We start from the raw sequence: 22,101 nt of genomic DNA, 5'->3' as shown, positions 1-22,101 counted from the left end.
GAAGAAGGCAAATATCCGAATCATTGGAGTTCCAGAAACAGATGAAGTGGGCTCACTGGGCACAGAGGCCCTCCTGCATGAAATTATGAAAGAGAATTTTCCAGACATGCCTAGAGATTCTGAAATTCAGATAGCGGACAGCTTCAGAACTCCAGCACCAATCATCCCCAATAAGACATCCCCCAGGCATATCATAATTAACTTCACTGAAGTTAATATGAAGGAGAAAATCCTCAAAGCTGCCAGGAGAAAGAAAACCATTACCTTCAAAGGGAAGAATATTAGAATGACTGCAGATCTCTGTGCTGAAACTTTTCAAGCCAGAAGAGGGTGGTCACCGACTTTTAATCTCCTAAAGCAAAATAACTTTCACACCTGGATCTTGTATCCAGCTAAACTGAGTTTCATTTATGATGGAGAAATTAAATACTTTAATGACATTCATGTGTTGAAGAAATTTGCCATAAGCAAACCAGCTCTTCAGGATATTCTCAGACCTGTCCTCCATAATGACCAACCCAATCCTATACCACAAAAGTAAACTCACTCAGAAACTTCAGATCGAACTCCAATTTCCACACTGGCGAAAGGATTAAAAATGCTCACTGGACTTTTGAAAACCTCGATACCCAAAACTTCACCAGACTTATCAATATTCTGCATTAATGTGAACGGCTTAAACTGTCCTCTAAAGAGGCATAGGTTAGCTGACTGGATACAAAAACTCATTCCAGATATTTGTTGCATATGAGAGTCACATCTTAACTTAAAAGACAAATACAGACTCAGGGTGAAAGGATGGTAATCCATATTTCAGGCAAATGGTAATCAGAAAAAAGCAGGTGTTGCAATTTTATTTGCAGATACAATAGGCTTTAAACCAACAAAAGTAAGGAAGGACGAGAATGGTCACTTCATACTTGTTAAGGGTAATACTCAATATGATGAGATCTCAATTATTAATATCTATACACCCAACCAGAATGCACCTCAATTTATAAGAGAAATTCTAACAGACATGAGCAACTTGATTTCCTCCAGCTCCATAGTTATCGGAGATTTCAACACTCCTTTGGCAGTGTTGGATCGATCCTCCAACAAGAAGCTGAGCAAAGAAATCTTAGATTTAAACCTAACCATCCAACATTTGGATTTAGCAGACATCTACAGAACATTTCATCCCCCAAAAACTGAATATACATACTTCTCATCAGACTATGGAACTTACTCCAAAATCGATCACATCTTAGGTCACAAGTCTAACCTCAGTAGATTTAAAGGAATAGAAATTATTCCATGCATCTTCTCGGACCACCATGGAATAAAACTTGAGCTGAGTAACAACAGGAATCTGCATACTCATACAAAAACATGGAAGTTAAATAACCTTATGGTGAATGATAGCTGGATCAGAATGAGATTAAGAAAGAAATTGCCAAATTTTTGGAACAAAACAACAATGAAGACACAAACTATCAGAACCTCTGGGGCACTGCAAAGGCAGTTCTAAGAGGGAAATTTATAGCACTGCAAGCCTTCCACAAGAGAACAGAAAGAGAGGAAGTTAACAACTTAATGGGACATCTCAAGCAACTGGAAAAGGAAGAACATTCCAACCCCAAACCTAGTAGAAGAAAAGAAAGAACCAAAATTAGAGCAGAATTAAATGAAATTGAAAACAAAACAATTATACAACAGATCAATAAATCAAAAAGCTGGTTTTTCAAAAAGGTCAATAAAATAGATAAACCTTTGGCCAACCTAATCAGGAAAAAAAGAGTAAAATCTCTAATCTCATCAATCAGAAACAACAAAGACGAAATAACAACAGACTCCTCAGAAATCCAAAAAATCCTTAATGAATATTACAAGAAACTGTATTCTCAGAAATATGAAAATCTGAAGGAAATTGACCCATACTTGGAAGCACGTCACCTTCCAAGACTTAGCCAGAATCAAGTGGAAATGTTGAACAGGCCCATATCAAGTTCAGAAATAGCATCAGCCATACAAAACCTCCCTTAAAAGAAAAGCCCGGGACCAGATGGTTTAACGTCAGAATTCTACCAAACATTCAAAGAGGAATTAGTACCTATATTACTCAACCTGTTCCAAAAGGTAGAAAAAGAAGGAAGACTACCTAACACGTTCTATGAAGCAAACATCACCCTTGTCCCCAAACCAGGAAAAGACCCAACAAAGAAAAGAAAATTATAGACTGATATCACTAATGAATATAGATGCAAAAATATTCAACAAGATCCTAACAAACAGAATCCAGCAACACATCAAACAAATTATACATCATGACCAAGTCAGTTTTATCCCAGGGTCTCAAGGGTGGTTCAATATACGTAAATCTATAAATGTAATCCAGCACATAAACAAATTAAAAAACAAAGACCAGATGATTCTCTCAATTGATGCAGAAAAAGCTTTTGATAATATCCAGCATCCCTTCATGATCAGAACACTTAAGAAAATTGGTATAGAAGGTACATTTCTTAAACTGATAGAGACCATCTACAGCAAACCCACAGCCAATATCATATTGAATGGAGTTAAATTGGAATCATTTCCACTGAGATCAGGAACCAGACAAGGCTGCCCATTGTCTCCATTGCTCTTTAACATTGTAATGGAAGTTTTACCCACCGCAATTAGGGAAGAAAAGGTGATCAAGGGTATCCAGATAGGGTCAGAAGAGATCAAACTTTCCCTCTTCGCAGATGATATGATAGTATATCTGGAAAACACTAGGGACTGTACTACAAAACTCTTAGAAGTGATCAAGGAATGCAGGAGCGTCTCAGGTTACAAAATCAACATTCATAAATCCGTAGCCTTTATATATACCAACAATAGTCAAGTTGAAAAAACAGTTAAGGGCTCTATCCCATTCACAGTAGTGCCAAAGAAGATGAAATATTTGGGAATTTATCTAACAAACGACATGAAAGATCTCTATAAAGAGAACTATGAAACTCTAAGAAAAGAAATAGCTGAAAATATTAACAAATGGAAAAACATACCATGCTCATGGCTGGGAAGAATCAACATTGTTAAAATGTCCATACTACCCAAAGCAATATATAATTTCAATGCAATCCCTATTAAAGCTCCACTGTCATACTTTAAAGATCTTGAAAAAACAATACTTCATTTTATATGGAATCAGAAAAAAACCTCGAATAGCCAAGACATTACCCAGAAGTAAAAACAAAGCAGGAGGAATTACGCTACCAGACCTCAGACTATACTACAAATCAATAGTGATCAAAACAGCATGGTATTGGCACAAAAACAGAGAAGTAGATGTCTGGAACAGAATAGAGAACCAAGAGGTGAATCCAGCTACTTACCATTATTCAATCTTTGACAAGCCAATTAAAAACATTCAGTGGGGAAAAGATTCCCTATTTAACAAATGGTGCTGGGTGAACTGGCTGGCAACCTGTAGAAGACTGAAAGTGGACCCACACCTTTCACCATTAACTAAGATAGACTCTCACTGGATCAAAGATTTAAACTTAAGACATGAAACTATAAAAATGCTAGAAGAGAGTGCAGGGAAAACCCTTGAAGAAATCGGTCTGGGCGAGTATGTTATGAGGAGGACCCCCCGGGCAATTGAAGCAGCTTCAAAAATACACTACTGGGACTTGATCAAACTAAAAAGCTTCTGCACAGCCAAGAACACAGTAAGTAAAGCAAGCAGACAGCCCTCAGAATGGGAAAAGATATTTGAAGGTTATGTCTCCGACAAAGGTTTAATAACCAGAATCCACAGAGAACTCAAATGCATTAGCAAGAATAGAACAAGGGATCCCATTGTAGGCTGGGCAAGGGATTTGAAGAGAAACTTCTCTGAAGAAGACAGGTGCGTGGCCTTCAGAAATATGAAAAAATGCTCATCATCTTTAATCATCAGAGAAATGCAAATCAAAACTACTTTGAGATACCATCTAACTCCAGTGAGACTAGCCTATATCACAAAATCCCAAGACCAGAGATGTTGGCACGGATGTGGAGAAAAGGGAACACTTTTGCACTGCTGGTGGGAATGCAAATTAATATATTCCTTTTGGAAAGAGATTTGGAGAACACTTAGAGATCTAAAAATAGATCTGCCATTCAATGCTGTAATCCCTCTACTGGGCATATACCCAGAAGACCAAAAGTCACATCATAACAAAGATATTTGTACCAGAATGTTTATTGCAGCCCAATTCATTATTGCTAAGTCATGGAAGAAGCCCAAGTGCCCATCGATCCACGAATGGATTAATAAATTGTGGTATATGTACACCATGGAATACTATGCAGCCTTAAAGAAAGATGGAGACTTTACCTCTTTCGTGTTTACATGGATGGAGCTGGAACATATTCTTCTTAGTAAAGTATCTCAAGAATGGAAGAAAAAGTACCCAATGTACTCAGCCCTACTATGAAACTTATTTAGGGTTTTCACATGAAAGCTATAACCCAGTTATAACCTAAGAATGGGGGGAAGGGGGAAAGGGAGGGGAGGGATGGGGGTGGTGGGTAGATGGAAGGGGATTGGTGGGATTACACCAGCGGTGCATCTTACAAGGGTATAAGTGAAACTTGGTAAATGGTCTGTGAAGCTAGTGAATCATGCCCCATGATTATATCAATGTACACAGCTATGATTTAATAAAAAAAATATATATAATGCAAATGTCAATGTTCAATGACTAATGCAGGTTTATTGCCATAATGCAGATATGGGAGACAAGTGTAGACATACCTGTAATTGTTTTCTAATAACAGTAGACAGATTATCATTGTTTTTTTTTTAATTATACGACTAATGAAAATAGAGCAGAAATGAAAATAGGGCAGAAAAACATAGAAGTATTTTCACCTGAGAGGAAAAATATGTCCTTCATTTCCAAAGCATTAACAAAAGAAAATTAACGAAAAAAAGAAAATTTCAGTGTGGAGTTCTTTTTTAGGATTGGAGGGCAGGAAAAGAAATAGAGGGCAAACATACATACACATATCCATACAAATAATCCTGACAAAAAGGGCGCTGAATGAGAAGAGTGGTTTTCTATACTTGGATGAGGAGAATATTGAATAGCTTAGAGAGGTACATCTCATCACTCCTTTGAATTCTTACTGTACCTGCAATTGAAACACTTAACTCAAGGCCGCCTCTCTTACTACCCAGGGTAATGAAAGTCACTGTTGTACATGAACAACTGTTTCTGGAAATGGGTGTTTAGGAAGGTGCCCACACAATAAATCCATTCTTTGGTCATGATGTAGAGTTGATCACCAGGAGTTGCCTTCCCAGTTACTTTACCTGTATAGTTATTTGCCTCTATTCTAAGTACCCCAGACTCTTTCTTTTTTATCTAACACCTCATCATTGTAGTAGTTTTTATATCCCTTTTGTGGATTACAATCACTGTCCTTGACGCTATCTGCTGTCAGCATAGCTGATGTGTATTTGACTCCACAAGTCTTCCTAGGGCTTTCTCTGCCTCTTTTGATTCATTCCTTTCATCTGTTGTAAGCTGGGACACCAAGCCACCAACCCTTTTGTATTTCTGTCTATAATGAAGCTTCGAGGAAGGGTTTTCCATTCATAATGTGCTTTAAGTCATAAGCACATTAAGTTCATACAGGCTTTTTTCCAATCCTATGTGCTATCCTCTCACTGTATTCTAGGTAGCTGAGATTGCTAAAAACTGAGTTTCAGATGAGTGGAGAGCCTTGTTTTGAAATTATTTTCACATATGTCATCTCCTCAAGGTCACTGTAAACTCAGTGTGGAAGAGATCCCTATCTTAGAAGTTTTTACAGTTATTAAACTACCCTCAAGTGGCACTTTATACCATATGTGTAGTTGCAATTTAGTAAATTCCAACTGAATGTGTTACTCAAGACTTTCCAAGCCTCAGTTTTCTCATTTGCAATGCAAAGAATTCGCCCTCCATGAACAATTCCCTAGGGAACAAGGACTAATAAAAACAAGGTCATTCTAGTGTTTTTGATCATCTGACAGTAGGATGGTGAGTCTCTTTCCTTTCTGAGATCATAGCCATCATAATTCTTGGTGCTAAAATAGCCTTTTTTGATGAAATGATGATAATACATGGTTTTTAAAGTGCCCTTATTATACAAAAAAATACATTGGCAACCCCATGTCAGTTCCTCAACTGAAATGAAACAAAACTATTATTAGTCTGTGAAAATCTGTTACGAGCACTGAGCAAAAATCTCATAATAACATTCTACACATTTATAAATCTATTTTTTAAACAAATGGAACCATATTAATCATAACAATATAATATAGGTTGAATGTATACATAGATTTAAGAAAGATTAAATTGGTATATTAAGAACCCCTCACGTATGCTTAAGGCGAGCAAATTTCAGGGAAAGTGAGAGAGAACACAGCTTACTTTTGGTACTTGATGTTATAAAAGTCACCTGTACTTAAGAGACTTTTCTATCAGTTCCTCAGAAAGTCAAATTCCTGTTGAAACCATTTGCTATTGGACCCTGGAGGAAAATGCTTAAGTTTCTCTAAATATTCTTCCTTTATTTTTCATTTCTCACCCTATCCCACCCCTCACTCCAGCTACTGGTTCAGAAGAAGATAAAGAAAAGGTAAGAATGAAGTAAAGTTTTAAGTCAGGAAAGAAGAAAGACATCATTTTAACTTCTGGGATGTCTATAAGTACCCTTGCTTGAAATACTAGCCCAGGCATTTTATTTCTAGTTCCAAAATGTCCTTAGTTTGTCACTTGGCTGTGACAAACTTGAGCCATTGCACATGGCTCAGTGACAGCTGAGATGTGTCATGAAGGAAGCTTTTTGTGGGACAGCCACATTCCGGATGGGGCAGGGCTGTCTAGCAAAGACAATTCACTTTTCCCCAGTTCTCTCTGTTGTCCTAATAAAGAGATGGGCTATGCATGTCTCTGAGGGTGCCAGGATGAAAACTCCCCACCCACTTTTTGTCTTCTCTGCTTCACTGGCTGCAGCTTACTTAGAAGTGCTCAGCTGAAACCAGTGGCTTCTGGAGGTTCTGAGGTTTCCTTTCCATTCAGGAGCCTGTGAGGGGGTAGAGCATGGTACTGAGCAGCAGGTGGTGCGTTGAAGCCCAGGAGGCTGCAGCCATGATCACCACTATTGAAGGACTCACAAACAACGCCTGGAACATTACCCCACTGCACAGTAGCTTAGGGTTGGGTGTTCAGAAAGCGTTTGAAATCTTTCAGAGAAAAGTCTATGCCATTGTTAGGGAATATTTTACCGGGCTGATTTTCCTTCTCGACCTTTTGCATCCTTCCTTTAGAAAGCTGCCCAATCATGACATTTGTCCATTTATTCATTCAATACATTTTTATTTAGTATCTAATGTGCACTGTGTATAATGCTAGACTAGGGATTCAATACAAACTCCTGCCCTTAAGGAACCCATAGTCTAGTGAGACCTGAGAGAAATGAACACCAAAGGCACCACAGCCAGTAAAGAGTGAGCAAGACTCCTACACTCCGCTGCAAGCTTTGGTGGGTGTGTTTGTGATAAGTGACTCTGCTGGGGTTGAGGCCTAGTAAAGCAGGGTGGATTCACCAAGCAGGTGACAGTGGGATTGGGTTGTAAATCATTATAGGACATTGTGTTTATACAAAGATGGGAAGGAAACCAAGGACAGAGGGAACCACATGTGTGGATGTCTGGAAGTAAAGTCCCCTTTGGTAACTGTGAATAGGTGAGTGTGGCTACACTGTTGGATGTGGATTTACTTGGGTTAGTAGGAGATGATGCTGGAAAGGAGAAATTTAAGACCCACAGAGTTTCACAGGTTCTCATCCCTACAAAGGAGAGATGGTGCCTTGGGATGCTGAGTGCCCCTCTATTTCCTGTTTCTCACTTGAATCACAGAGGAGGAGGAAAGAGGAAGGCAGGAACTCACCAGGGCACTAACACAGGTCAGTCCCTGAGCTCCACCCTTTGTATGTGGTCTTAGTTAATCCTCACAACAAACTAGAGATAGGAAACAATTCCAAATGTTTCCATTTGGGAAATATGGAAACTAGGTTCTGATCAAAGCCACCCACTTAGCATGATCATCTTAGAATTCCACTCAGGTCTGTGTGGATTTAAATAATCTTTCTAGTTTCTGTTGTTTCTGATGGCTACTTTCAAAAAAGATTCATGACCCTCTTATATAGGAATATAAAAATTGGATTAATTTTATGGACTTGGTGAAATACATGGGTTTTATCTTCCACACAATGAAATGTCATTCAACCCATGGGGACAAGGAGCCTGGGAACTCCGACAGGACTACTGGGCTTCCACGGGCTGTCTGATGGCGCCTGGCAGGAACAGAGCCTGGCAAACAGGAGAGAAGAAAGCAGCAGATAGCCAGTTGCAAGCCCTGGAGAAGCATACCAAAATGAGGGAATTTGCATAGTAAAATTGAAAGCATATTTGCATTCAGGAATCAAACGCATGCATTACCACTGTCCTGGAAATAGGCTGACTCAGACCATACGACTAAATAAAAGAATAATGTTTACTCAGAACTGATGTACTTGTTTAAAAAGTTAATGTTTTAAGCTTTCTGCCTTCTAGCAAAACATCACTAATCTAATTAGAGCTTTCCAACCCCACTTGGCCTGCAAGTGGGCCTGCAGTGCATTGACTATTCACCAGACAGGATGGACCCCGGGCCCTTTCTCCTTACCCCTCAGCTTAAAAAGTTCAGCTCAACCCTCCTATGCCAAATGTTTTATTCTTATTTCTAAGCCAGCCACTGACACATTCCAGCACTTGGGATTCCATTCCCTAGAATCCCAGAAAGCAAGTTTATTTGGGTGATAGGTCTTCCCTCAAAGAGATTCTTGGAACGCCATGTGGTAAGCAACAGATATATAATTACAAAGGCAGGGAGGTTTCAGCAGCGGTAGAGGGATTTGACGACACTAAAGCCACTTGCAGAGAGTGGGGGTAGATCTCTAAGGCTCCTCCCCCTCACACTTCAGCAAATTAGTTTACTGAAACTTTTTTCCCATTCCCAAGTTGAAGCTCTCCAGCTCTTACAGTCCAGGAGACTGGAGGGTGTTGGCTGAACAGGTTATAGATGATGAAGTTTAAGATTGAGGTGGAATTAGACATAATCTCATTCTAAACCTAGTTTGCTTTTAATCATTCAAGATTCAGGAAGGAGTGAGCCCCAGGGGTGTTATAAAAAAATCATGAAATAAAAATATAAATTCAAGTCTGTGAAGTTTTCCTGCAATTTACGCAGAGAGGGAATTAGTCTGTCCACAGAAATATCTGGGGATGCTGAGTGAGAACATGGCAGATGGGGAGCCCTGGTTTATTTCTCCCCTCTTCCCACAGTTGCTGACTTGAGATGTGATGAATGAATGGAGTGGAATTTGTATTAGGGGCAGGGATCATGGACATTTGCACTTCAGGGCCCCTGTAGTTTCAGAGCCCTCCCCTACCCAGCTCTTGCTTAGTATTTACACAGCCTATAAGTGTGCGGCTAGTGCAGGTGTTGCTAGACCCTTCATGGAGGGCTCTCTTGAGTGCAGGTGTTGCTAGACCCTTCATGGAGGGCTCTCTTGAGACATAGTGGGTAAGCAGATTGCCTAGGGTCACAGAGCCATTCCATGCCAGAGGTTGGATTAAAGACAGCAAACGTGCCCAGCAGGCACAGAATCACCAAGCTCCTCCTTCCTTGCGGATCAGTTCATAGACCTGAGGTGAAGGGAAGGCAAGACCATGACCTTCTTTTCCTCATCGCAATACTCCTTCCACCTTGAAAAGTTGAAGTATGGGCATGGTGTGTCTCAGGACAAGACACCCTGGGGCCTGATGGGGTGCAGAACCATCTTTGTATCTCAGAATTCAGGGTAATCCTTTGACCCTCTTTCAGGGCTGAGTGGCCTTATTATCCACACAACAGGGGTACTTGGCGCCTGTGTTTACCCATGCACGGGGGTGGGGGGGTGGAGGGGGAGGAATTTTGAGATTGATGAGCTTATTGTCTTCCAGTTCTCTGCAGGATCTGAACCTGACCTCAAGTACTAGCGAGTGAGGTTATTGAAACGATAAAAGTAGCTGTTTAAAAAGAAACAAACACAATTTGACACATTTTCATCACACTAGTTGACAAAGCCTTCCTGGCATTTTCTTAGTTATTGTGTTAAGACAATTATATTCTACATTTACTGAGTTTCACGTCCTTGTAAGATGCACCACAGGTGTAATCCCACCAATCACTCTCCCTCCGCCCATCATCCACCCTCACACCCCTCCCTCTCCCCCTTCCCCATATTCTTAGGTTATAACTGGGTTATAGCTTTCTTTTTTTTTTTTTCTGTCTTAGTAACTTTACTGATACAATATTATTATATGACATTCACAAAAAATGTCTTACAATTGAATGCTTTTATGATTGGCAATGGAAAATAAAGATCACAAACAGTAGTAATTGATTACCCAACAGACTCACATACATAACAGGATATTTTAGTGTATTCTAAAAATGTATACACACACTATATATAAAATATATATAGCATATATTTTACATGTAATATAAACACATATCTAAAGATAATAGTCTTGAGGGTGGTTAGCTTACCTAATACAAAGGACTTTCATCACTAAGTAAGATAATGAACAGGACTATTATTTCTTTTTAAATTCTTTCCTAAGAACTTCTTAATTTTTTTTTTTTCTTGAGAAAGAGTCTCATTATGTCACCTTTGGTAGAGTGCCAAGGCATCACAGCTCACAGCAACCTCAAACTCTTGGGATTAAGTGATTCTCTTGCCACAGCCTCCCACATAGCTGGGACTACAGGTGCTCGCCACAACGCCCCACTATTTTTTTGTTGCAATTGTCATTGCTGTTTAGCCGGCCTGGACCAGGCTTGAACCCCCCAGTCTTGGTGTATGTGGCCAGTGCCTTACTCACTGAGCTACGGGCACTGAGCCCCTAAAGTTTCTTTTTGAGGAATGACCTCAAAAGTATCATTTGGTTATAGAAATAGTACTTCATTTCCTAAGGTTAAGTAGTATAAAAAAACCCCGAAGTTAAGAAAAAGAAGTAATAACATCTAAAATAATGACTATACTACCTCAAATGGAAATGAAATGATGAAAAGACTTTAAAATTTAAATTTCCTTAAAAAAAAAAAAGAATCAAAACCAAGTAAGTATTCCCAATGACAGAAAAAAACCAGCATCCTCATAATCTGCCTAGGTAACCAACTTCAGGTATTAGTGTTTTATTGGCATTTTGTCAGTTACCGCCACCTGATTTTGGGGGGTGTGTGTGTGTGGGGGGGTGATAAGGGTAGGGCAGGTCTTGCCCTGCTGCCTGGGCTAGAATGCTGTGGTATCATCGTAGCTCACAGTAACCTCAAACTCTTGGGCTCAAGTGATCCTCTGGCCTCAGCCTCCTGAGTAGCTGGGAGACTGAGGCAGGAGGACTGTGTGCCACCACACCTAGCTAATTTTTCTACTTTTTGCAGAAACTGGGGCTCAGGCTGGTTTCTAACTCCTAGCCTCAAGCCATGCTCCCACCTTGGCCTCTCAAAGTGTAGGATTATAGGAAATAGCCACTGCACCTGGCTGAATTTTTTTTAATAATAATAATTTTTTTAATATCCCTAAAGCAGCTTTTATTTACCCATTGAATTCCAAAACATTTATTTTTGAAGTCTAGCATTTCATAATCACCCATCTCAATTGACATGGGCTGACACACATGGTGCTATCAGATACACAAGGACAATAGGCAAAGAGTTATAAAAATAAATCCATGATTCTTAAACAATCACAACCAAAAAAAAAGTTGCAAGCATCAAAACTTTAGATGCATTGCATTGAAAAGAAGGTGTGTGCATATCATAATTTAAAGACGCAAAACAAGGCACTACTGAAATCTCACGTTAACAGTTTATTATAAAGCTCATGGAAAGGAGCAAGCTGTCTCTCTGTATCAGCTTCCCTTAACAGTTTTCCACTAGCTGAAGAAAGAGGTGGGAAGGGTGAATTCATTTTTACATGCACAAGATATACTGCTTAACAAAACACTATCAGCTTGTTTTAAATGGATCTTTTAAATATCAACTGTAGCCTGTGTTGGCTAATTCTCCTAATCTTCCCCTGTTACTTTCACCTGGATTTTCCTAATCAACAGGCATAGTAAAATGCCTCATTCACTTCTCTGCACAATTCAAAAAGGGAGCTCCTGTGGGCTCAAAGCAACCATCAGCCCAGTAATGCCCATGAAGAGTTATCTGAAAATGCTTTCCAAGGGACAGGAGAGCAGATCTGAGTAGTTGTGCTGCCAATACAGATAGGTTTGGCATTAGATATTGAGTGATTGTGGCAAGGAAGAATTGGTGATGATGGGGTGGTGAGTGAAGGAAGGGCGAGGGACGCAAAGGCTCTTCAGTTGCCTTCTCCTGCTTCTCCATCCTGCTGGCCGCTTGTCCAGAGGGTGAGGTTGTCTCGCAGCAACTGCATGATGAGTGTGGAGTCCTTATGGGAATCCTTGTTTAGTGTATCCAGCTCAGCTATGGCATCATCGAAGGCTTGTTTGGCTAAGAGGCAGGCTTGCTCAGGTGCATTCTGGATCTCATAGTAGAACACAGAGAAGTTGAGGGCCAGGCCCAGCCGGATGGGATGTGTTGGCTCCATTTGCTCTTTGCTGATTTCAAAGGCTTCCTGGTAGGCAGCTTCAGAAGCTTCCACCACACTGTTTTTCTTCTCCCCAGAAGCCACCTCTGCCAAGTAGCGGTAGTAATCACCTTTCATTTTCAGGTAAAACACCTTGCTTTCGTACTGAAAATCACTGCAGTTCTTGATGAGGAATTTGTCAGCAGAGCCAGGACATCATTGCAAAGTGTCTCCAGCTCCTTCTCAATCTTCTCCCAATAAGCTTTAACTTTCTCCAATTTCTTTTCATTTCCATCAGCCATGGTTTTCTGCTCAATGCTGCTAATGACCCTCCAGAAAGATCACCTGGCACCAACCACATTCTTGTAGACCACAGAGGGGAGATTTCGATCTTTGGAAAGAGATTCATTCAACTCTGTCACCGCCTTCATGGCGGAGGCCATGTCGTCGTAGCGCTCAGCCTGCTCTGCCAGCAGCACCCGTTGCAGGAGCTGCTCCCGGTCCCCCATGTCACTCGGCGCCTCCGGTTATAGCTTTCATACGAAAGCCATAAATCAGTTTCATAGCAGGGCTGAGTACATTGGATACTTTTTCTTCCATTCTTGAGATACTTTACTAAGTTAATGTACACAGCTATGATTTAATAATAAAAATAAATAAATAAATGACTAAATAAATAAACAAAATAAAAAACAAACAAACAGTGTGCTGTTGCTCAGATCAAATATGGAAGAAGGAAACCAATTTACTTTCTCAAGCTGGTAGTCAAACATGCTAATGTTGAGTGATTTTTTTTTTTTGACGTATACTGACTTAGTTCATTTGTTCATGGTTGGTTTGAGAAAAGTTCTGCAGTGCCTTTCACTGAGAAAAAAACCTGTGATCCATTTTCCACCTGACTTATTAATTCCACTCCACCTGAACGCAGTGGTTAACATTGCTATTATCCTGGATCCCATGCCACGCGGCACAATACTTTCCTTGTGACTCAGAACACAGCCATCGCCGCAGTTGCTGTATAGGGGAGATTATATCAAAAGTAATGTTTACAGTGTACTAACAGCCTCATAAAGATAAACATCAGAAATTGATTTGAAAACCTAAATCACTTGTGTCAGTTAAGTTTCCATAAACGGCTTCCTTATGTATTTGTCTGTGCTTCAGTGTGTATATATTTGCCCAGAATTTCAACAGACCCTGCCTTTGACACATTTGTGTAAGAGTGTGCACATGGCCCATGGGCACAGAGATATAGCTAGTTCTGCAGGCCACTCCTATTCCCCTTTGGTTCCATTGCCAGATTTATAGGGAAAAAGAGAAGTCCAGTGTAGGAGCTAAGCAAAAATGTAAACACACTGCCTAATGATCTGTATAGAGTCTGCTTCTGCCTGACCTTGTGTTACCCAGGACTGAACTGGCGACGTAACTTTCCAACTTCCCTATTTGTGCTCCCATTTCTGAAACAAGAGGAAAAGAAAATTGATGCAGGACACTCCACAAGTCCACATTTTCCTGGGGAGAGAGGTGAGGAGTGCTGGCTTTGCAGTCACAGAGACTTCAGATTCAGCACCAGTTCCATCACTTGATACTTGGGTAACCTTAGAGAAGTTGCTTACTCTCTCTATGCTTCACTTGTCTGATATTTCAAATGCCGACCAAGAGAGTAATTATTTCATAGAGCATTTATGAGAATTAAATAATTACACACAAAGCACACCTCCCAGCTGTCAATACCAACTAAATGATCAATAAACGTTAATTAGTGTTATAATATATTTACCACCCAGGAGGACCACCCACAGCATTGTTACAGAGAATAAATATGAAAATGCAAGCAAAAGCCTTTAACACAGCCCTTGGTCCATGCCTGAAGATTTTCTGGTATAGCAATGGGAAAAAAAAACCTGTATTCATACTCTCAGTTTATGGATTTTAATTAGTGGGTAAAATAAACTATCTCTCTAGTTCCCATCAAATTGCAGGTGTGAGATTCTCCTTTGAACATCCTTCTCATTTCTATTTTTCATTCCTTTGTTTTGACACACTTTGGGTAGATGGGCAAATTTCCAAAGCTGAAATGTCTGTATTTGGTCAAGAATCAAAACTTTGTCTGTAGTTTATCTTCTGATCACTCAGGTTATTCCAGGAGACTAGAGACCACCCTGAGACTTTAACTTTGGCATTCAAAGTAAACCAGCATCCTCTGGAGATGAGCACTCGGGTACAGGGAATATATGACTATTGATGTATAAATATATTGACAGGCAGAAAGCCAGGATTCAGAGCTACTGGTGAGTCAGCATGAGCCCTAAAGGCCAACAGGCCTGAGAGGTAGTTCTTCTGCAGAGCCCAGAGACCCTGAGGTTGAAATTTGATAGGATTTATATCTCAGCACCTTTTAGCAGATAATGCCACCTGAAATTTCTATAGCATTATATTCTTTTTAGAGGATTTTCACATAACATATCTTAACACAACACAGGAAAGATTCATTCTTACTCTACTTTGAGAAGGAAGGATAGATCCAGAGAGATGAAGTGGTTCTGGGCACACACTGAGTGAGTGACAGCCTAGAACTTGAACAGGTGCTGTTGTGGCCTTGAGAACAGTGGTATTGAAAGGAAGGAGCCCTGGGCCGAGACTAGAATGGTTAATAGTCAAAGAGGGGTCTACTTTCCTATCGGGGTGGCCTTCATAGAAAAGGATGACCTAGTATGGGGGTGTCTTTATAGTTCCTTGTTCCTACATGCTGTGCTGTTACTTCCTGATTTCTGGCCCTTTTTGCTTACCTCAGGGATCCTGGGTGATCTTACTGCTCCCATTTCTGAGGGACACTCTAGGCTTACCAGTGGCAGCCAACATTGCTACTTCTATGAAATGGTTCTCATACATTTTGTGTATTAGACTTACCTGTGGTGCATGTCAAAAATGAATTATGGACCAGATTTTGAAATCCTTATTAAGGGACTGTGTGTGTGTGTGTGTGTGTTGGGAGTGGATTCTGTCGTGTGCTGGATTGGCTCATAACAGCTTTCAAGAGCTTACCAAACACATCTTTTTCTATCTTTAAATTCTGTGACACGATGACATGGTATCTTCAAGTTGACAGTGGTAGGAGGTTTAACCTCATGGAAATCAGAAAGTACTACAAATCAAGGCTCCTCTGACAAAAGCTGGTTGTGTTTTCATTGTGTTTGAGTTCCAACCTTATACTTGGCCTTCAGGAGATTCAACCTCATGCCTTTGTGTCATAAGTGGGATTTTTTTTTTTTATTAGTATTAGATCATAGCTGTGTACATTAATGCGATCCTGGGGCACCATGCACTGGTTTTATAAGCAGTTTGACACATTTTCATCACACTGGTTAACATAGCATTCTGGGCATTTTTTTAGTTATTGTGTTAAGACAATCATATTCTGCATTCACTAAGTTTCACATGTACTCTTGTAAGATGCACTGCAGGTGTAATCCCACCAATCACCCTCCCTCTGCCCAACCTCCTCCCTCCCTCCTCTCCCTCTCCCTCTTCCCCATACTCTTAGGTTATAACTGGGTTATAGCTTTCCTATGAAAGCTATAAATTAGTTTCATAGTAGGGCTGAGTACATTGGATACCTTTTCTTCCATTCTTGAGATACTTTACTAAGAAGAATATGTTCCAGCTCCATCCATGTAAACATGAAGGAGATAAAGTCTTCATCTTTGAGTAGAAAGATCATAACTAACAATTTTAATTGCTCCATCTTATATTTACTCCTGAAGTAGGAAAAAAAAGACAATTCATGCATTTCCATTTCTAGGAAGACTTAGTTATATAATTTTATATTTCTAGCAGCTCTATATTTTCTGTGTTGCAGCTCTTTCAATAATAAGAATCATTGAATACCTACTACGTTCCCAGCCCTATTCTAATGACTTTTTTTAAAGCTCTCACTCTTTTGGAATGTGAGTAAAATTGCAAAGTCTAATCATTCCTTGAAAATTTCTTGGAATTGAAGAATATCATACATAATGGGAACATAACGAGGGAGATGGACTGATACGAGATAAAGTTTGCCTTATAGGCAAAGCCAGATAAAGAGTTTTGTATTTAATCTGAAATTTACTAGACAGCCCCAATATAAGCTTAGCAGGGGATGCAAGTGCTCAGATTGATATTCCAAGATGACTTTGGTTGCTGTGTGAGGACTTAGTGTAGAGGACAAAAGGGAATACTGGGCAATGACACTAGTTTTTCTTACATCTCTTCAAAGGAGAAACTTTTGCAATTCCCTCTGTCCCTTTTATATACAAAGTCTTTCCTTCCAACTGCAAGAATGCAAATCACTGAGCCAAACACGTAGGGAGAATTGCATCACTGGAGAATTGGTAAAACCACCTCAGAAGCCATGTAATAAAACAGCGTGTTTGAAAGCTGTTTCATTTAACAAGCACCAATCAGTAAGATTTCTTGTGATGATGGAAATATTCCATGTTTGCGTTCTCCAACATGGTAGCTCTGAACCCCATGTGGCTATTGAGCATTTGAAATATGGCTAGTGTGATGGAAGAGTTTAATTTTTAGTTTTATTTAATTTTTATTAATTAAAATTCAAATTTTAACAGCTATATGTGGCTCCTGGCTACTGTATTACACAGTGCAGCATTAAATGCCCTATATTTGTTAAACAATGCTTGCCTATTAGGAAGATAAGGATTAAATGATCCGTGTTAAAGCAGAAAGCTTGCTTTATAGGAACGCAGTGGATGCTGGATTCAGTAGTGCACTGGAGCATGATTGAACTGGCTTTTGGGAGCCAATTGTGGACATCTCGTTCTGTCTTTGAGTTCATGGACATTGCACATGCTCTTAGTGGGAATGTGCCCACCACAGAAATCAGCAACCCCTGCTAATAGGGTTCCCCATCCTTACATTAGCCCCAAGAACAGGTTGTTAAACACTTATCAACATACCACTTTCAAATTTTATTTATTTATGGTATTTCCATCATCAGACAAATGAAGAATCATCTTAAGAATTTATTCCTTATATCATAATAAAGTAGAACTTTAATTCTTTTCCTTTTCACTATTTTTATAATCATATTTTCATGTTCTCTTTCTTTCCTTACCTGACTTTCACAGACTTGTTTGCTTTTGTGTTTCTGCTCCCTCAGAGAAGCTTCTGCTCAAGGAAGATTTTGCATCTTTGTTCTTTCTCTTTTCCCTTTCAATGTAATCTATAAACTTTTAGTCATTTCAGTTTGTCTACTCATTGTTTACTACAAGGGAAGGAGCCAGCTGACTACAGAAATGAGTCACAATAACACGTTCAGAAATAAGACCAGGTGTTATTTGTCTCCTTCTCACCACACCCTTACCAGGCAGGTGCTAAACTTTTGCATTCTCCAGCAATATGTGTTGTAAAAGATCATAAATTACATCTCTCCACTTCTCTCGTCTTCCTGTTTCCAGCCATATTGGGTGGTATTTCTTCTGCAAACAAGATTAGGAAAATTAGATGTTTATGTTTCTGTCAGGGATGGCTTCCTTTTCTTAGCAATATGTTCTTCTCCCCTAAAACTTAAAGTCCCTAAGTCCCATCTCAGTCTAGGACTTCATAAAACTTCCTCAGATTGTTAATTGGTTAAAACATTTAAATTAAAGATGATATTGAATGAAGAGTTTTTGCCTCCAAAACTTCTTAAGCCTGTCTTGACTTGTCTCGACCAACAAGTTAACTTTAATTAACTTCACCAGTGTCATTCCAGCTACATGAACTCTAAGAAAATCTACCCCATTAGTTTTATATTCTTTTTTTATTTTTTAAAGTGGTGGGATCTTTCCCTCAAAGATAATGCACACGGAAGTCTACTACATAAAACAGGCAAAAACTGAGGTTTTTCTGGTTTTCAAATCCACACAGAAGTTGTGTGTATATGAGGGGGAGGGGGTTAGACTTAAATAGCATTGTTTGAAAACCATGATTTACTTTTTTAAAGGAAGCTCTATCCTTCACCAACATTATACATCCATTCTATTAATGGGAAATCTTTTTTTTTTATTGTTGGGGATTCATTAAGGGTACAATAAGCCGGGTTACATTGATTGCAATTGTTAGGCAATGTCCCTCGATGGGAAATCTTTTTAAAAGGTATTATACTTCTTCTTTTAAAAAATTATGAATCTTGGTTTCCCACGTCAATACTTTATGTAACAATCAAGAGATCAAACGGGCTTTGGCAATGTCTTTTCTATCCTGCCTGTTTTTTTAAACTCTGCAATGTTATGGTGAAATATACCAAAATTAGTAAATGTGGTTGTACCTTCATGATGTCTCCTTGCCTTGTAAATTTTGTGTATAGATTTCCATAAATCAGTTTATGGAAGAAGCTCTGTGACCTCAGTACTGATGCTCAATTATTGCTACAAATACAAAACCCGTATTTTAACAGGACTTCCACTCTCAGTGGCATTAAAATAATCCCCTGAGGGGACAATCGGCAATTTCAAGAAGTCTATGATTTAAATCTTAAAAATTTGCAATATATTTTGGAAGATCTGAATGCATGCCTCTCCATCTTCTCTTTTTATATGTTGATTTTATAGTTTTATTTCTGTAAATGAGGAATGTCCACAACAATGAATTATGCCATTCTCATTTTCGTCAGAAAATGAACTCTTGTCAGTGATGCTAAAATCAGAAGTGCTATCTTTTCTCAAATTTAATTGTTTTATACCTTATAAGCCCTTAGTTCAGATTGATTCACATAGTCAGTTAAGCCGGGCTGTTTTAGAACTAGCTTCTTTGGACTCAGAGCCTAAGGATGATAAGCTAGCTTTGCAAGGGCTTACTAAAAATGTTTGAGTTCTAAAAGAAAATGTATTGACCTCAAAATACAAAAAGAAAACTACCAAATTAAAATGGGTAACTGTTGAATCCTGTGTCTCCCAAAGTTAACATTATGTTAACGTATTTAATGTCTCTCTTCTACAGGTTGATGTCAATATAATAACCTTAAAACAAAAGAACAAACATGAATTAGTTATTCTTAATAAAACTCAAGATTTTAAAATGTACAAAATCCTTTAAGACAATTTACAGCATAATAATAATGTAAAATGGAATATGGATTTAATGTAATGTGCTTCATATGAAAAAGGCATAGGAAACCTAAATAAGAAACGTCTACAGGAGTCTTAAATTTTGCACGTTTAGGAACTAACTCAACATAGTAGATTCATTAGCCAACAAAATTTCTCAGAACAGCAATCTAGTTCGAATATTGTGAGGGTCAAAGTTAACTTAGAAACACTAAGGGTAACGAATAATGGCTGTTTAATTAATCACTTATTCGTATACTGGAGTAGTCTCAGAATTGTTTTTGGAGAATAAATCTCATTTTGCTAAGTAATATGTCTATAGGTCAATATGTGGAAATAAGGAAAGTTATGGTTGAAAAGAGTTTTGTTTGGGCTTCTTCACTGACGTCTATAATAGCAAATCAACTGCACATGTGTTTTCTATAATGATGGACAATCGTATGTTTCTCAGTGCTTAGCAGAGGCTCTGATGATGGAAACAATATTTGCAGCATTTAGGGAGTATTGTAGGAGAGACCTGTAATTCATCTATTCCTCCAAATAGTCAGAATCTCCAAACCTGCAGTCAATAGCTGATGGATAGAATTTAGAAGACCTGCCAGTTCTGTGTAATGGTCAAAAAACAATGTTCCTATATATAAATATGTGTGATTTCCTAAGGAGAAGGTATGTAACTTTCAAAATCTTCTTAAAGTGATTTGTCTATTAAAGAAAAAATATAGAGTCTTTCTTTGGTTCCAACAAGACTATCAGAATGTGTATATTTGATTATATTATCGTTAGCCCCACCCTGCCCTGCCCTGGGCTCACTTGGTTACCTTCTTCTTGCCTAAAAATAAGTCTAGCTGAAGTAGATTTCAATTTTGAAAGCAAAGTTTTGTAGAGCTTTCAAGAAATAGATTTGTGAAACCTTCAACCGCATTTATGTTTGGAAAGTCACTGAAGATAGCTTTCATCATGTTTTTTAAAAACTTCCTTAAAATTATCCACTTGAGAAAATTCTTTCAGAGAGGAGCTTTAGGAAAGATTTCATTTCTTCCAAGAATCTGACAATTTTTTTTTTTTTTTTTGTCTGATAAAAGGTGTCAAATCAATTCTATTTAAATGCCAAAATCCATTTTAGGCTTCATTCTACATGCACAGTTGTGTCTACTCCTGCAACGCTGGGTCTTCACTGTAACTTTCTACTCTCATTGACAGTTTTCTTTTTATTCTTAGTTGTATGTTCTGTATTTGAATACATCATAGATATAAGTCCCCTCAAATAAGAGTTAAGGGGAAAAATAAATGAATACCCAACTTGCTTATTGGCAAATCAAATTTCAGTTACGTGGGTACTCCAAAGTAACAACTTACTCAGGTAAAAGTGAACACTCAAACTGAGGCCTCTCATATACTGGACTTGTTTTTGGTAATTCACCATACAGAAGGCTCAAAATACTGGTTGTTGGTAATCAATGCAAATTGAATTTAGATATTTGGAAAAACACCTCTCCCCTCTATCCTTTCTCAAGTTATGAAACAATTTCCTGTTTACTTTGCAGAAATACTATTCTATTACAATTGGTAACAGAATGACTGACCATGTTATGTTTCTTCTCTATTTATAATAGTATTTTAGGAAACTGTGGTGTGGCAGCAGAGTATAAGACAACAACAGAGGCAAAAAAGCTTTGGCTGAAAGTCTTGCTACACTCTCTGCCTATGTGCCCCTTTGCAGAGATAGACAGAGAAAGAGAGTGGAGTAGTGGAGTAGTGCAGTGGTTAAGAACCGGGACTCTTGAGCCAAATGGATTATGAAGTCCAGTTCTGCACTTGGTAGCTGTGTGACCTAGAAAAAGTTACTTAATCTCTCTATGCAAAATGAGGGTAATTATCATTTACTCCATAAGGTTGTTGTAAATATTAAGGAGTTAATATATGTAAAGCATTTAGAACTGTGATGAGTATATAATATGATTTCAGTTAGGCGTTATGCATTATAATTACTAGCAAGATTATGAGTAGAAGCGGTATAAACATTCTCCACTTGAAGAAAGTTAATGCATAGGGGACACAGGAAAGTTAATTCTTTCTCCTAAATATTAAAATATTAAATTTATCTTTCTGCAAAATACTATATTTTCACGAGGGCAAAATATAGTGGGTATAGAAATGAGCTTAAAAAAACCCAGATGGCATTTGTGCCTACAAATCAAGGCCAGTGACTGAATTTCAAACCATTCCTCTGATATCAGATCAAATCCATTCTGGGTGGAAGCAGAAGGGACAGAGCAGATTGCAGGGTGGGTGGGGGGAAAGCAGTTGAAATCGCGTGAGC

The 22,101-nt window shown here is 38.7% G+C and overlaps 1 pseudogene across 1 annotated transcript; it reads right to left on the bottom strand.

Moving 5' to 3' along the window:
• Positions 1-11,973: 11,973 nt before the first annotated feature.
• Positions 11,974-13,205, bottom strand: LOC128594063 (14-3-3 protein eta-like; annotated as a pseudogene). Its single transcript, XR_008382479.1, has one exon. The product of XR_008382479.1 is annotated as a 14-3-3 protein eta-like (transcript).
• Positions 13,206-22,101: the final 8,896 nt, after the last annotated feature.

This window comes from Nycticebus coucang, chromosome 9, assembly GCF_027406575.1.
Source record: "Nycticebus coucang isolate mNycCou1 chromosome 9, mNycCou1.pri, whole genome shotgun sequence".
NCBI classification, from domain to species: Eukaryota; Metazoa; Chordata; class Mammalia; order Primates; family Lorisidae; genus Nycticebus; species Nycticebus coucang.
This window is presented reverse-complemented; position numbering and strand designations above follow the sequence as displayed.